We start from the raw sequence: 14,594 nt of genomic DNA on the forward strand, positions 1-14,594 counted from the left end.
GCTCAATAGTTCCAGCAAGTCTATAAACTGACTCATCCTCTACTGTTCACCCCTGGCTTTTCTTCACTTCTTAACCGCCTGTTAACCATGGTCCCATTTGAGTACTACTCTCTACCCCATTATACAGTTTACTGTCTTTATACCACTTAGCAGTCCTTGAATTTGTTTTGTTGCTTATATATTTACTGTCTTTATCCCTGTGCAACAGAATGTACACTCCACAAAGTCAAAGATCATGCCTTGTTCACCACTGTAGCCCAATGCCAGAAAAGTGCCTGGCATAGATGAAGCACTCAGTGAAGGGAGAGCAAGAAAGAAAGGAGAGAGGCAATTTGCTAATATACTATCATTTATGTTTTCCTGGTCAAGATAAAGACTAGGAAAAAATTCGCTTTTTGTAGCCAGTTTAAGGAAAAAATGACTGACACCATTTAGGATAAAGTGGCTTTCCTGGCCATTTCTGGTTACTGCTTCATTTAATTTTTCATGTCAACTTGTGTAAAGGTTTTAAAAATGCTTTGAATCTAAGACTCTGAACCCAACCTCCACTCCAAATATCCTAGTACTAAAATGCAATATATAGAAGACAATCTACAAAAGCTGCAAGAGCCAGCACAGCCTACAACAACAAATTAAGAAAGACTGCCTAACAAGAGGCTCAATTATGCACCTGCTCTAGCTAGACAAGTTATTTTATAAAGTCTATTCCTTAGATAGTCTGCTGGCTCACCAGTAAGGTGGACCCAATAGCACCATAATCTTTAAACTTAGACAGCCTATGTCTACATCCCCAGAAAACACATTCCTATGTAGGCATTTGATTACCCAGGCAACTCAGAATATTGTCAACTAGGTCTTGGTCCTTCTAGTAAGTGATATATCCATACTAAGTACTGGGGAGCATTAAGAGCTCCTGTTGTCAGCACCATCATACAGTACACCTGTCCTTGGCAGTGCTCCTCCTCATAAATGTGGGATCTATTACTGAGCAGTCTTTTGTTTTTGAGAGAGAGGTTTTTGCTATAGGGCATGTGCACTTGCCAGAAACACAGAGAGAGACAGAAAGCGAGAAACCACCCCTAGGGGGATGGCCATGCCGCGATCCCTTCTCCTCCATTCTCCTCTCGGGATCTTGGGCACACACGCACATGCACCCGACATGAGCTTAAGCCACCAGGTCCAGGACTTGAACTGCAGATGGCTACATGGGAGTTCAGCGATATAGCCATTGTGCCATCTGCTGGTCCCCCTACAATATGGATTGAAAGAGGGAAATTATGGGGCAAGGAGGAGGCATGGTGGATAAGGCACTGAACTACCACGCGGTCAACCATGGTTTGTATCCTGGACCTGGAGGCTTGCTTTCTCACATTCTCTATCTCTAGAGTGCATGAGCCCTACAGCAAATTAAAAAATAATAATAAAAATTAAATAATTTTTAAAAGAATTCATAATTAAAAATTAAAAAGAAAGAGGGAAGTTATCTTTTGAAAACAAGAAACAATGCTGTATTCTTCAGTTAAAGGGACTCATCATCTGATACATCTTGCTCCCCCATTTTGATGATGGTATATATCTTTTCTAGGTTGGCTAATCTGGATTGAAGTCCAATCTGACAACAATCAGTACAATTTCAGTGATTAGTCCACAATGCAGACCACTGTTTACGTATTTTTCTTTAACTAATAAATCTTTTAAAATTTAATATTATAAACTTCCTTAGTTTTTTTTTTTTAATAGATTTTTGCTATAGGGCGCTTGCACTCACCAGAAAGACAGAGAGACAGAAAGTGAGAAATCACCCTCCGGGGGGATGGCCTTGACACAATCCCTTCTCCTCCATTCTCCTCTTGGGATTTTGCAAACATGCACACATGCCCAGCATGAGTTTAAGCCATTGGGTCCAGGACTCGAACTGCAGTTGACTATGTGGGAGTCAGCAATGTAACAATTAAGCCATCCGTTGACCCTCACACCTTGGGGAATTTTTTAAATCATGTAAATTATTTTTGTATAACATATGATAAAGCAATTTCAGGCAAAAATATTTTATCTCAGATTAGTATATTATTAAATATTGTTATAAAATTCTTGTGACATAATCTTAATACTGAATCTAAATAATATTTAAGAACAAATTTTGAATTCTACTCAGAGCAGATGAACTATTTTATCATGTAAAGAAAATCCTAAGTTAGGGACCAGCAGTCAAGTGTAATGGCTATGTCACTGGACTCCCATGTAGTCGACTGTGGTTTGAGTCCTGGACCACTCACGTTGGGCCCATGTGCATGCATGCCCAACATCCCGAGAGGAGGGACCAACATTTAGCGTAATGGCTGTGTCACTGGACTCCCATGTGGTTGACCGTGGTTCGCGTTTTGGATTCGGTGGCTTAAAACTCACGCCGGGCGTGTGTGTGTGCGTGCCCAAGATCCCAAGAGGAGAATGGAGGAGAAGGGATTGCTGTGTGGCCATCCCCCCTGGGGGGGTAATTTCTCGCTTTCTGCCTCTCTGTCTCTCTCTGTCTGTCTGGCAAGAACATGCACCCTATAGCAAAAACCTCTCAAAAAAAAAAAAAAAAAGATCCCGAGAGAATGGAGGAAAAGGGATTGCAGAATCACCATACCCCTGAGGAGTGATTTCTCGCTTTCTGTCTCTCTGAAGGGCGCACGTGCCCTATAGCAAAAACCTCCCCAAAAAAAAAAAAAAAAAAAAAGGAAAATCATAAGTTATCAAATAAATGGTCAATTGGTGATAGCTGTTAATTAGAGACAATTAAAGAAGAACTTATAATCAAATGCACTGAATTAAAAGATGGACTTAGCACCAAATGTATACTGAAATGTAGACTGAAATTTAAATATGCAGTAACATCCAAATAAACACCCTGCTTTCATAATCGGATACTTGGAGTTCTTCCATATGGAGCCTCTAAAGATCAGCTGTTTATTTTGTTAATATAGGAGTTTAAGTTTCGCTGCTCTTTTAGAGAATTTCTTTATAATACATTGCAATCTTTATTATGACTAAGTAGAAAGCCAAATTGGATAGAAGCAGTCAAACACACATCTCCAGTGTTTAAATCTTTCTTTTTCTTTTTTTTAAAATAATTTTAAATACATAAATTGAGTACGGCCAATCACAACAAAATCAACATCCAGCCATTCATGACACTACTTATATGGTAAACTGAAAATGAATTATTTTTAGAGAAAAGCCACTTCTTAATTATTTAGTAACACATGAAGTCTCTCAATTAACAATCTATTTTAGAAATGAAAGCAACTTAATTTGACTAGGCCCCTGCTATATTTTATGAGATTTAATAGGATATCTTTACCCTGTGATTTCCACTTGATGGACCAATCTGAATTTTTTCTAGGCCATGCTTAGGAATAGGAAATAGCAAATGCAAATTACATCCATGTATGAATACATGTGTAACTTTACACATAAAGCATGATTGGCTGACATTTATATTTTAATAAACATTTTCAAAAAATATTTTACTTTGAGGACCAGCAGGTGGGGTGATGGTTAAAGGTGCTGGACTCCCACATGCTTGACACCAGTTCAAGTCCCAGATCTGGCAGCTCCCTTCTCACTTTCAGTTTCTCTGCTCTGTCTCTCTCTCTGGTCAAATTCAAACCATAAATAGAGACGAGCAGAACTCAGTACTGACTAGACAGGAAGATAGCCCCCGACCTGTGCCCTGAACTGAATCAAGTAATAAACAGGGACAGATGCACATGAGGAAAAGAAGGCTTGAGAATGAAAATTTTGAATTAAAGGTTACAGCCAAAAAGCAAGCAAACAAAATTGAAGAGCTTCAGAAGAACCAGGCTAAGGATGAAAATAAACAATTAAAGAAACTTACGGAGTTAAAACAATCTCTGGAATATAATTTGGATCAAGAAATAAAGAAAAATAATGAATTAGAGAAAGAGATAACTGGATTTAAGAAACTCCTGGAAATGACAAAAAAGAAATTAATAAATATGAAAATGGAGAAATTAGTTTCCAAGGAGATTTAAAATCTAGTCAGTCTGAAATGGATATTCAAGTTAATATACAAAAACATAAGGAACAAGCAGTATCTCAAGAAAACTTAGAGCAGTTAAGAGCGAATAATTTTGCTTCATCTATAAGTTAGATGGTCAAAATGAGAGATCTAGAATCTGAACTCCTCAAAATAAGAGCTTCTCAAGAAGATTCTTATAAAACAGAATTAGAAAAATATAAGCAACTCTGTCTAGAAAAATCACAAATGATAAGATCATTATCTGAGAAACTGACAGAGACTGATGTTAGCAGCAGTCAGGGCCAAACATCTTGTGGAGAAACAGCGGAATAGACATTCACTCAACAGTCTTAATACAAGACCAGTCTTAGAGTCATCTCCTGTTGGAAATCCTGATAATAGCTTAGTTTACAGCAGAAATTTCATTTCAAGAGAAACGTCAGTGCTCCCTAGCACAATTTCAAGGCCTTTGAGTAACAGCACAGAGAACGATATGTTCCAGACACAACTGGAATTGTTAAGAAGTATAAGTGGAGAACTAAGTGGAGTTCCTACTGAATTTGCATCTTTATCCTAGAGCTTCTCCTCAAAGATCTGATGAGTGAAACTGAACTTAAGATTTACTTTTTTGAGAGCATCATAAGAATATGGACAGACATCAATGAAAAGTTATGATATGAAAGATAAAATTTTATTGACTGTATTGTTTAAATAACCTTAATTGTTTTCCATTAAATACATGACATGTAAAAATCTTTATTAAAGACTTTTTTATCATTAAAAAAAAAATAGGGACCAGCAGATGGTGTAATGGTTACATTGCTGGACTCACATGTAGTCAAGCACAGACCTGGCAGCTTAAAACTCATGCCGGGTGCTATATATATATATATTTATATTTATATATCTGTGTGTGTATGTATTATGTCAAATAAATAATTCTAAAAAATATTTTACTTTGAAATAATTTTCGGTTTCCAGAGAGTTGCAAAGATAATACAGAGATACCTTTCACCCAACTTCCTTTAGTCATACAGTTTAAAAATATACATAGGCTAGCACATGGCTAGGGGGTTAAGGTAGCTAGATCCCATATGACCAACTGGGCAGTTTGAGTCCTGGACCTGGTAGCTTCAGAAACACACTGTGTGTCCAAAATTCCAAAAGTAGAGAGACCTGGGGAAAGGGCAGTGGCAATGACTATACCCCATGGAGGGTGGTTTCTCCTCTCCCTCTCAGAGTCTTTTCTGTTTCTCTTCAGCAAGTGCACAAACCCTCTGGTAATATTTAAAAAAAAAAAAAAAAGACATCTCTATGTTTTATAAGGATGAGGATCAGATAAGTACAACTTACGTATTTCATAAAGAACATCTTGAGAAACCAGCAGATGGTGTGGTGGTTACAAGACTGGACTCCCATGTAGTCAACTGCAGTTCAGGTCCTGGAGCTGATGGCTTAAAACTTAAAATGAAGGAGAATGGAGGATAAAGGATTATGGCATGGCCATCCTCCCCACAGGGGGCAATTTCTCACTTTCTGTCTTTATGGTGAGTGTACAAGCCCTATAGCAAAAATCTCTCAAAAAATAAAATAAAAACATCTTGAAATCATTTTACTGAATTATTTTTAAACTCTTCAATAACTTATGCTATTTTGATATTTTTATACAAAGTTCCATCTTTAAACCAAAGCCCATTATGAATACAAATTAAACATAGTTACAACTAAAGACAACAATTAAGGAGTGTAATGGTTAAAAACCACCAAAGCAGACAATAAATAAACAATAATTGGAGGTCATACCTACATTAAAGAATAATAACCACATCTTTTAACAGCTATATGGTCACATCACTCAAAGTTTTATTTTTAAATGGGATATCATCTAAATAATTATTTTACTATTTTCCAAAAAGCAACTACTGACACAGAAACTATTTTTGCCTTCAATAATATGAATTGATTCTTTTTTTTTAAAAGAGGCTTTTTGCTATAGGGGCGTGTGCGCTCTCCAAAAAGGCAGAGAGAGAGGGAGAGAAAGAAAGAGAGAAATCACCCCCTGAGGCGATGGCCACGCTGCAATCCCTTCTCCTCCATTTTCCTCTTGGGATCTTGGGCACACACGCACATGCGCCCGGCATGAGTTTAAGCCACCGCGTCCAGGACTCGAACCATGGTCGACTACATGGGAGTCCAGCGACACAGCCATTATGCTAACTGCTGGTCCCAGATATGAACTGATTCTAAAACCAGTTTATAAGTAGATGCACATGAAGGAGAAAATGTGTTAAGAGTGAAGATAACTTTGTGAGAGGGACACAAAAATGAAAGAACGGTAACTGTTTTCCTCTCTCCCTGAGCAGTGGGTAACAAATGTTCATTGTACTGCTGTCTTTGTACCTTATGTAAGTTTTACAAATATTCTGCTATAGCTACTTAATATGCAATTTTAAAAAAAGAATGAAGAGGCTCAGCCTGGGTGACATGTTGGACTGCATGGGGGCCACATGGCCAGCTGCAGGTGCAGATTTCCAACTAGATCATCTGAGATATATAGGGAGCTCATTCCCAGGATCATGAAGAGCTGGAGGGCTAGAAAGGGGAGCATGGCATAAGTAGCCTCTGTTGAGGGTGCTTCTTTCCCTCTACCCTTTCATTTCTTCTCTCCCCCAACCCTTGTGTGCCCATACACATTTTTTTTTTTTAGAATTTAAAACATCTATTTACTTATTTATTTTTAATTTATTTTTATTCTCATCATAATCTTCTTTATATTACATTAGATTACATATAACTTTATAGTGTATTACATTGCTTTTTCAAAAGGAAATGCCATGCATGTCAGTCAATACAGAGACATTAATCTCCCCACTTCATCATTCAATATCTTTTCAATGTTTTTCTCAATCATTATTATTCTAATTATTTTTTTAAATAGTCAATCACTATTTCTCATTTTGCTTGTAAAAAGACTTTACCCATTATGAAATACTTCTCAGACCAATTCAGTTGAGAATACTATACATGTCATCTTCAACAGGTAATAAGCCATATCCGTTTCCCGTACACATTCTTTACCACAAATTAAAAATAAAACTTAAAAAATTGTTTGAAAAGAGCACTGCCTTACCAAGAAAAAATACTTTATAAAGCTATCATACTTAAAAATGTATCAATGGCACAGAAATGAAGATCAATGGGATTACAGAGTCTTAAAGTCAACTTACGCATACACAAAAACTTAGTAATAATGTCATATCCCCTATTAAAATTATTATTCCAATGGATTCCCAGCTGAACAAGATTTTTCCTTCAAACTCTTCACAAAAATAAATTCCATGTGATATTAAAGCACTAAACTTAAAAAATATATATAAGTATAAAAAAAGAAAAAATCTACATTTATGGACAAAAGGCGTATGAAACATGTTCGAAGTCTCTTGTCATAAGGGAAATGCAAATTAATACTACAATGAGAAGGGCCAGCAGGTGGCATGGTGATTAAGGCACTGGACTCCCACAGGGCCAACCATGGTTTGAGTCCTGGTCCTGGAGCTTTGAAACAAGACGGGAATGTGTGCCTATGCACCCAAAATTCCAAAAGGAGAATGTGAGAGAGGGTACTGCAGCAAGGCCAGATCCTCGGGGGGTGGTGGTGGTGGTGGTGGTGGTGTAATTTCTCACTTTTTCTTGGTCTCTCCATTGACTAAATGTACCCTGTAGCAAAAATCTCTTAAAACACACACACACACACACACACACACACACACACACCAAAAAAAAACACAATGAGATACCATTTAACCCTAGTTAGAATGACTAGGATCAAGACAAAGGTAATGACAAGTGCCGGCGAGGCTGTGCTGAAAGGAAACCTTCTGACACTGTTGGTGGGAATATAAATCAATATAACCTCTGTAGAAAACAATATGGAGGTTCCCAAAAAACCTACAAATAGAACTATCATGTGACCCGGTAATCCCATTCCCTGGTATTTACTCAAAGGATAGGCAAATACTCAATAAACATGCACACCCATGTTTATTGCAGCAATATTCACAATTGCTAAAACATGGAACCAATCTAAGTAGTGTCCAAAAACTAATGACTGGGTTGAACAACTGCAGCACATATATTCTATGGAATATTACTCAACTATAAGAAACAATGACATGCTATTATTTGATTCAAAGTGGATGAATATAGAAGACTTAATGAGCCAGACTTTGAAAGGTACAAATTGGGGATCAGCAGATGGCATAATTGTTACATCACTGGAGTCCCATGTAGTTGACCATGGTTTAAGTCCCAGACCTCATGGCTTGAAACTCACGCCAAGTGTGTGTGTGTGTGTGTGTGTGTGTGTGCACGCGTGTGTGTGTGCAAGCCCAAAATCCCTAGAAAAGAATGGAGAAGGGACTGTAGCATAGCCACCCCCCTCAGGGGGTGATTTCTTGCTTTCTGTCAGTCTCTCTGGTGAGTGCATGCACCCATTAGCACAAATCTCTCTCTCTCTCTCAAAAAAGATAGACAGATACACACTGTATATCCCTATTCATTTTGTACCAAATATCTGCACTCCATGGCCAGAACGGAGAGATCTGAAGATATAATAGTACAGAAGATAAGTGTAGATACCGGATACTGTAAAGGATGATAATGGATAGTAGAATGTGTAGTAGAGGGTGGATGTGAGGTTCAAAGAGAAGAAACATTTAACAGATTAAACAAAAGTAAAGCTCTTTGTTGAAAAATATATAGTATACATTATAATGGGACTTTGTGTAAAATGTGAAATTTAATCTTTTTTTCAGAACTATTTACTTCATTTTATTGATTTATTATTATTCTTCAATTTGACTGGGGGCAGGGGAGAGAAAGCAAGCCGCCAGGTCCAGGACTTAAACCGTGGTCTGCCATGTGGAAGTCCAGCACCTTAACCACCATGTCACCTGCGAGCCCCCAAATATGAAATTAATCTTAACCCCCCCCCCAAAAAAAAACAACAAAAAACCCCAAAAACCCACCATGACCAGCAGGTGGCATGGTGGTTAAGTTGCTGGACATTCCCACACAGCCAACCACGGTTACAGTCCTAGACCTGATGGCTTGTTTTCTCACTTTCCCTCTCTCTCCCTCTGTTCCTCGGTGTCTCTGTCTGGTCAAATTAAAATGAATGAATAAATAAATAAAATTAAATAAATTTTTTAACAGGCAAAGATAGGTAAACTTGATAACAAAATAAAAACTATTATGTAAAGCTAGACACTGAACCATGCTTCTGCAGTCCCTGTTACTTGGGAGGCTGACGCAGAAAGATTATGAGTTTGAAGCCAAACTGGGCAACACAGGGAGACCCTCACTCTGACCGTGTGGTTTGAATCCCAGACATAGTAGCTTTAAAAACATGCCAGGGACGTTTGTGTGCATGCCCAAGATCCTGATGCGATGGGGAAATGAAGAAAGGAGTTAGCATAACCATGTCTCATGCGTAATTTCTCCCTCTCCCTTTCTTTCTCTGGTGAGTGCATGCACCCTGTTAAATTTCTGAAGAAAAAAAAATACTATGAACAAAGGGATAGGACCTAACAGACAGAAGGGAAATGTGCCCTTTTTATAATAAAGAATGAGTGTCTAGAACATCAACAAATAAATAAGATGACAAGCATTTGTTATGATATATCTAACAGAAAAAATATATAAGATGCTTAAACAAGATAAAATTAAATTTCTCTCTCATGCAAAAGAAGCTGAGGGCTGGTTCAGCTGCTCTAACAAATGCTCAGAGACCTAGGCTTTCTGGCTCGCTGACCTATCAAAATGGTCCAAATGGTCTAGGATGGTTGGTCGTGCTCACTACAGCTATTCCAATATATGACAGGTGAAGGAATTTTAAAAAAAAGTAAGTGCTATCTCCCTTTAATGAAACTTCAGAGCGCTACCCCTTCCTGTTCTGTTTATCTATCATTAACTAAAATTTACATAGTTCTACTTGGCTCCAAGGAGGCCACATCTTCTGGATGGACAGTAATGAACTTGGCTAAAAGATAGGGTACTTATTACTAAAGAAGAAAAAATAGATCATGGGAGTTAACTAGTGGTCTCTATTATGCAACACAATAGACATAAAAAGAAGTATAAATGGTTGAAAACTTTGGAAAAGATACTCAACCATGGGGAAATAAAAATAAAAACAAGGAGATGTCATTTTGTAAAACTTTGCCTTAAGAGAGGAAAAATTATCAAACTGGTAACTATATGAGAATTTTTAGGCTTTTTTTTAAAACGAGAATACATTGAATATTATTTATATAATTAAAAAGTAATGAAAATACTGTATGTATTGAAAAAAGAAAAACAGACATGATTACTGCTTTCAAATATATTAATACTTTAACATTAGTACAGACATTTTGGGGACCAATTTTGAAGAATCTTTTGAAATCCTGGTTATATATGACCCTGCAATTTTATCTTTCAGAATCTATCCAATATAAACACTCAAATATTTGCATAAGTATAGGATGTTCATCGTAGTAGGAAAATCGGAAAACACTGGAAACAGCCCAAGTGTTCATCATTAGGGGAATGGCTCTACTTTATTTTCTTCATAGCACTATTACCACTACTTGAAACTACAATAATTTATATATCTGTCATCTAGGAAATAAGCTCATCTAGGAAAAGAGCAGAGGTAAGGAGAATGTATTTATAGAACATTTGTTTAAAAATTCATTAGAAATAACTGTCTTTTAAAGGATAGAAACAGACACTATTCCAGCCTTTAATAACATGAACCCATCAGAAGAACCACATGAAAGGCATGTTTGCAAACATAAGCCTGAGAATGTTGACTCAGATGAAGTCTCTGAACTTGCTAAACAGAGAAACTATCACTGGATGTGGTCTATCTGATCTTTTCTTTAGCGTCGGGGGTATTCTGCAATAGAATCAATACACTCTTTTCGTTGACTGGAATCCTTGACTGCCTTTAATATCTGGATCTCAATATTGCTACCAGCAGTGAGTAGGCTTCACCACAGGAAAGGGGTCTCAGCCAGATCTGCCAGAAAAATACTAAGATTGCCAAGATGTACCATGTTGATTAAGACAAAATGTTAACACCTGACCCACAGTGCTTGCAGGGAACTCAGCGCTGGTAGGAACACTATGTTCATCAGTATTAACAAAGTACTATTCTGGTGTTCAATCCCCCAGACTGTAAAATAGAGATATGTCTGTGATTACAAAGGGGAAGGGGTGTATGTGCCCTAGCTGGTTTCTAAGCCCTCAATTACATCTCCATTCACACCCACTAATCTCTGCTTTTTATTTCTGATCTCACAAACAAGCAGTTTTCAAACTTCTTGTTAACTGGAAGGACTCTGTTCAAATGAAAGGAAATAATGAAAAAAAATATATAAATAAATACACAAGGGGCAAAGGGACAGCGTCAGCACCCAGTCTTTAGGGTAGAGTTGAAGGAATACTCAGATCACAAAAAGGAGAGTCTGAAAAAGGAAAGGAGAGAGGGAATGGTGGGGAAAGTTTAGTAAAGACATGAGGGAAATCAGGAAGGAAGCTTTATTATGGGAAAGCAAAGGTCCTGAGGCAAGAACATATTTGGCTTGTTGAAAGAAGAAAAAGGTATGGTTTGTGCCTGGGACAAAACAAACACAGGGGAGAGTAGTAGATGAAGCCAGGGAGACAAAGGAAAGTTCAGATTATATAAGGCCTTGTAGGTTAAGTGTAAAGGCTCTCAGTGGGGAATTCACCGGAGGACAGAAAAAGTGAGTGGAAAAATGGAGTTAAAGTACAAGTTTATTTTAGTGTAAAAACAACTTTGAAATCCATGTAGTTTTTTTCATAAGGTTTTTTTTGCAAACCTCTCATACTTTTTATAGGGTTCCTCTAGGTGCTAATTAAAAGTAGACTGTAGAAAAGGAAGAACACAAGCCAGGAAAAGAGTTTTTTCAATAATCCAGGGGAGAAATAATGGCGGCTCGGATGAGGTGGAAGCTATGGCGAGAGGGGGAAATGATTCATTCTAAATAGATTTTGAAGGTGGACCCAAAAGAATTTGCTGATAGACTGTGCGTGAAAGAGAAAATAAATCAAAGGTAACTCCAAGGTTTTTGGCCTGGGTTACTGGAAGAATGGAGCAGCTATTCACTAAGACCAGACAGACTATGGGAAGCAGGTTTTGGAAGGGAAGATCAAGAGTCCAGTTTTGAGATGTCTGTTAGATATTCAGGGAGAGATATCACGTAGGCACTGTAATACCGGAGCATGGAATTCAGGTGAGGTCTAACTTGGAAATTTGGTAATCCTTGGTATGGAGTTGTTGGTGTACAGATGTTATCTAATGATGAAAGAGACTGAATAAAATGTCAAGGAAATAAGGTCAATAGGAAGAACATAGTTTGCATGTTAAGCCCTACAGTGCTCTGGTTTTTAGAGGTCAGGAAGGAGATAAGGAACCAGTAAAAAGACTAAGAAAGAACCTCCAGGAAGGTGAGAGAAAATCCAAAGAATGTTGTGTTCTGGAAACCAAGTGAAGGAGGCATTTCAAAGAAAAAGGAATAATCAACTGTGTAAAATGCTGTGAAAGGTCACATAAGACGAGCACTGAGAACTGATTCACTGGAGTTAGCAATATGGTCAGCTTGACTAAAGTGCTTCAGTGAGGACAGAGACCTGTGGACTCAAGAAAGACTGGTAGAAAGGAGTTGGAGTCAGTGAGTTAGGCTGACTGAGAGTTTGGTCTTCTATCACAAGTCATGTACCTCCAGTATCTCATAACAGTGCCTGGCACATCGTGGTATCTTGATAAATATTTGTTGATTGAACTAAGTGAGGTCATCAGCCACTGAATTAGGAAGTCAGTTTTAGTTTTAAAAGTTTAAAAGCTGATACAGTGAAATGAGAGGATTTTTGGTACTATAAAGAAAGACTGCCTTTTATTTTCCTACTATGTCTGAAAACTCTTTAGGTCCCTTATCCATACATTTCAGAAAAATAGCAACAGAATTTGACAAACATACCATACAAAGAAAAAACACTTTCAATTCTGGATAGGTCCAATTTCTCCAACTACCTCTTGCTTTTGGGGCTCTGTGACTTTGTACCTAGAGATATAAAATGAACCTGTCTTCTAATTATCTCATGACTCACTATGCTTTAGGATGGAAGACTTTTGGTGATCTCTGAAGAACATCAACCTACAAGGGTATTGAACAAAAATAAGTAAACTAAAACTCACCTGAATTTAAAACATCTGTGCAAAGAACACCATCAAGAAAGTGGGACCAGCAGTTAGTGTAATGGCTATATCGCTGAACTCCCATGTGGTCAATTGTGGTTCGAGTCCCGGACCTGGTGGCTTTAACTCACGCTGGGCGCATGTGCATGCGTGCCCAAGATCCCGAGAGGAGAAGGGATTGTGACGTAGCCATTCCCCCTGGGGGGTGATTTCTTGCTTTCTATCTCTCTGTCTCACATGCCCTATACACATGCCCTACAGAAAAAAACTCCCAAAAAAAAAAAAAAAAAAAAAAAAGACAGCCCACAATATGGGAGAAAGTATTTGCATATCAGATATCTGCTAAAGGTCTAGTATACAGAACAAAGAATTTTTTTTAAGGATTATTTTTCATTTATTTTAATTTGACCAGAGAGGGACAGAGAGAGAGAGAGAGAGAGAGAGAGAGAGAGAGAGAAAGTGAGAAAGCAAGCCTCCAAGTCTGGGACTCGAACCGTGGTCAGCCATGTGGGAGTACAGCACCCTTAACCATGCCACCTGTCAACCCCCAGAATAGAGAATTCTTACAGCTCAACAACAGAAAGACAAACAACTCAATTAAAAAACAGACAAAGGGTTGGAATAGATACTTCTCCAAAGAGGATGTACAAATGTAAAAAAAAAAAAAAAAACTGAAAAAAAAATGCTTAACATCATTAGTCATTAGGAAAATGCAAATCAAAACCACAATGAGATACCACTTTACATCCACTGGGATTGCTAATAACAGTAACAACAACAAAAAAGCAAAACAAATGACCAAAAAAACCCAGAAAATAACAAGTGTTGACAGGGATATGAAGAAACTAGAACTTACAACCATAACCAGTAGAAATGTAAAATAATGCAGGTACTGTGAAGAACAGTTTGGTGGTTGCTCGAAAACTTAAACATAGATTTACTATATGATCCAGCATTCTACTTGTAGGTATGCACATGAAAGAATTAAAAACAGGCATTTAAACAAAAACTTGTAAACTAATGCTCTCAGGAGCACTATTACAAGAACCAAAAGGTATAAACAACCCAAATGTCAATTAACCAATGACTGAATACATCAACTGTGGTATATCCATACACTGGAATACTAGTCAGTCAAAGAAGGAATGAAGTACTGATAGATACTACAATATGAACAAACCATATAAACATTATGCTACTTGATTCCATTTACATGATTTCATTTATGTGAAATATTCAGAATAGGTAAATCGTAAATAGAGACAGAATGCAAACTGGAGTTTACAAGGGAACAGGGAAAGCGGGGAA

The 14,594-nt window shown here is 37.6% G+C and overlaps 1 protein-coding gene across 1 annotated transcript in view; it reads right to left on the reverse strand.

Annotated features, from left to right (window-relative positions):
• PPP2R3A (protein phosphatase 2 regulatory subunit B''alpha) overlaps positions 1-14,594 on the reverse strand; it is a 228,302-nt gene that overhangs the window by 206,177 nt on the left and 7,531 nt on the right. The gene's annotated exons all lie outside the window — the stretch shown is intronic.

This window comes from Tupaia chinensis, unplaced genomic scaffold (genome assembly GCF_000334495.1).
Source record: "Tupaia chinensis unplaced genomic scaffold, TupChi_1.0 Scaffold149831_1, whole genome shotgun sequence".
NCBI classification, from domain to species: domain Eukaryota; kingdom Metazoa; phylum Chordata; class Mammalia; order Scandentia; family Tupaiidae; genus Tupaia; species Tupaia belangeri.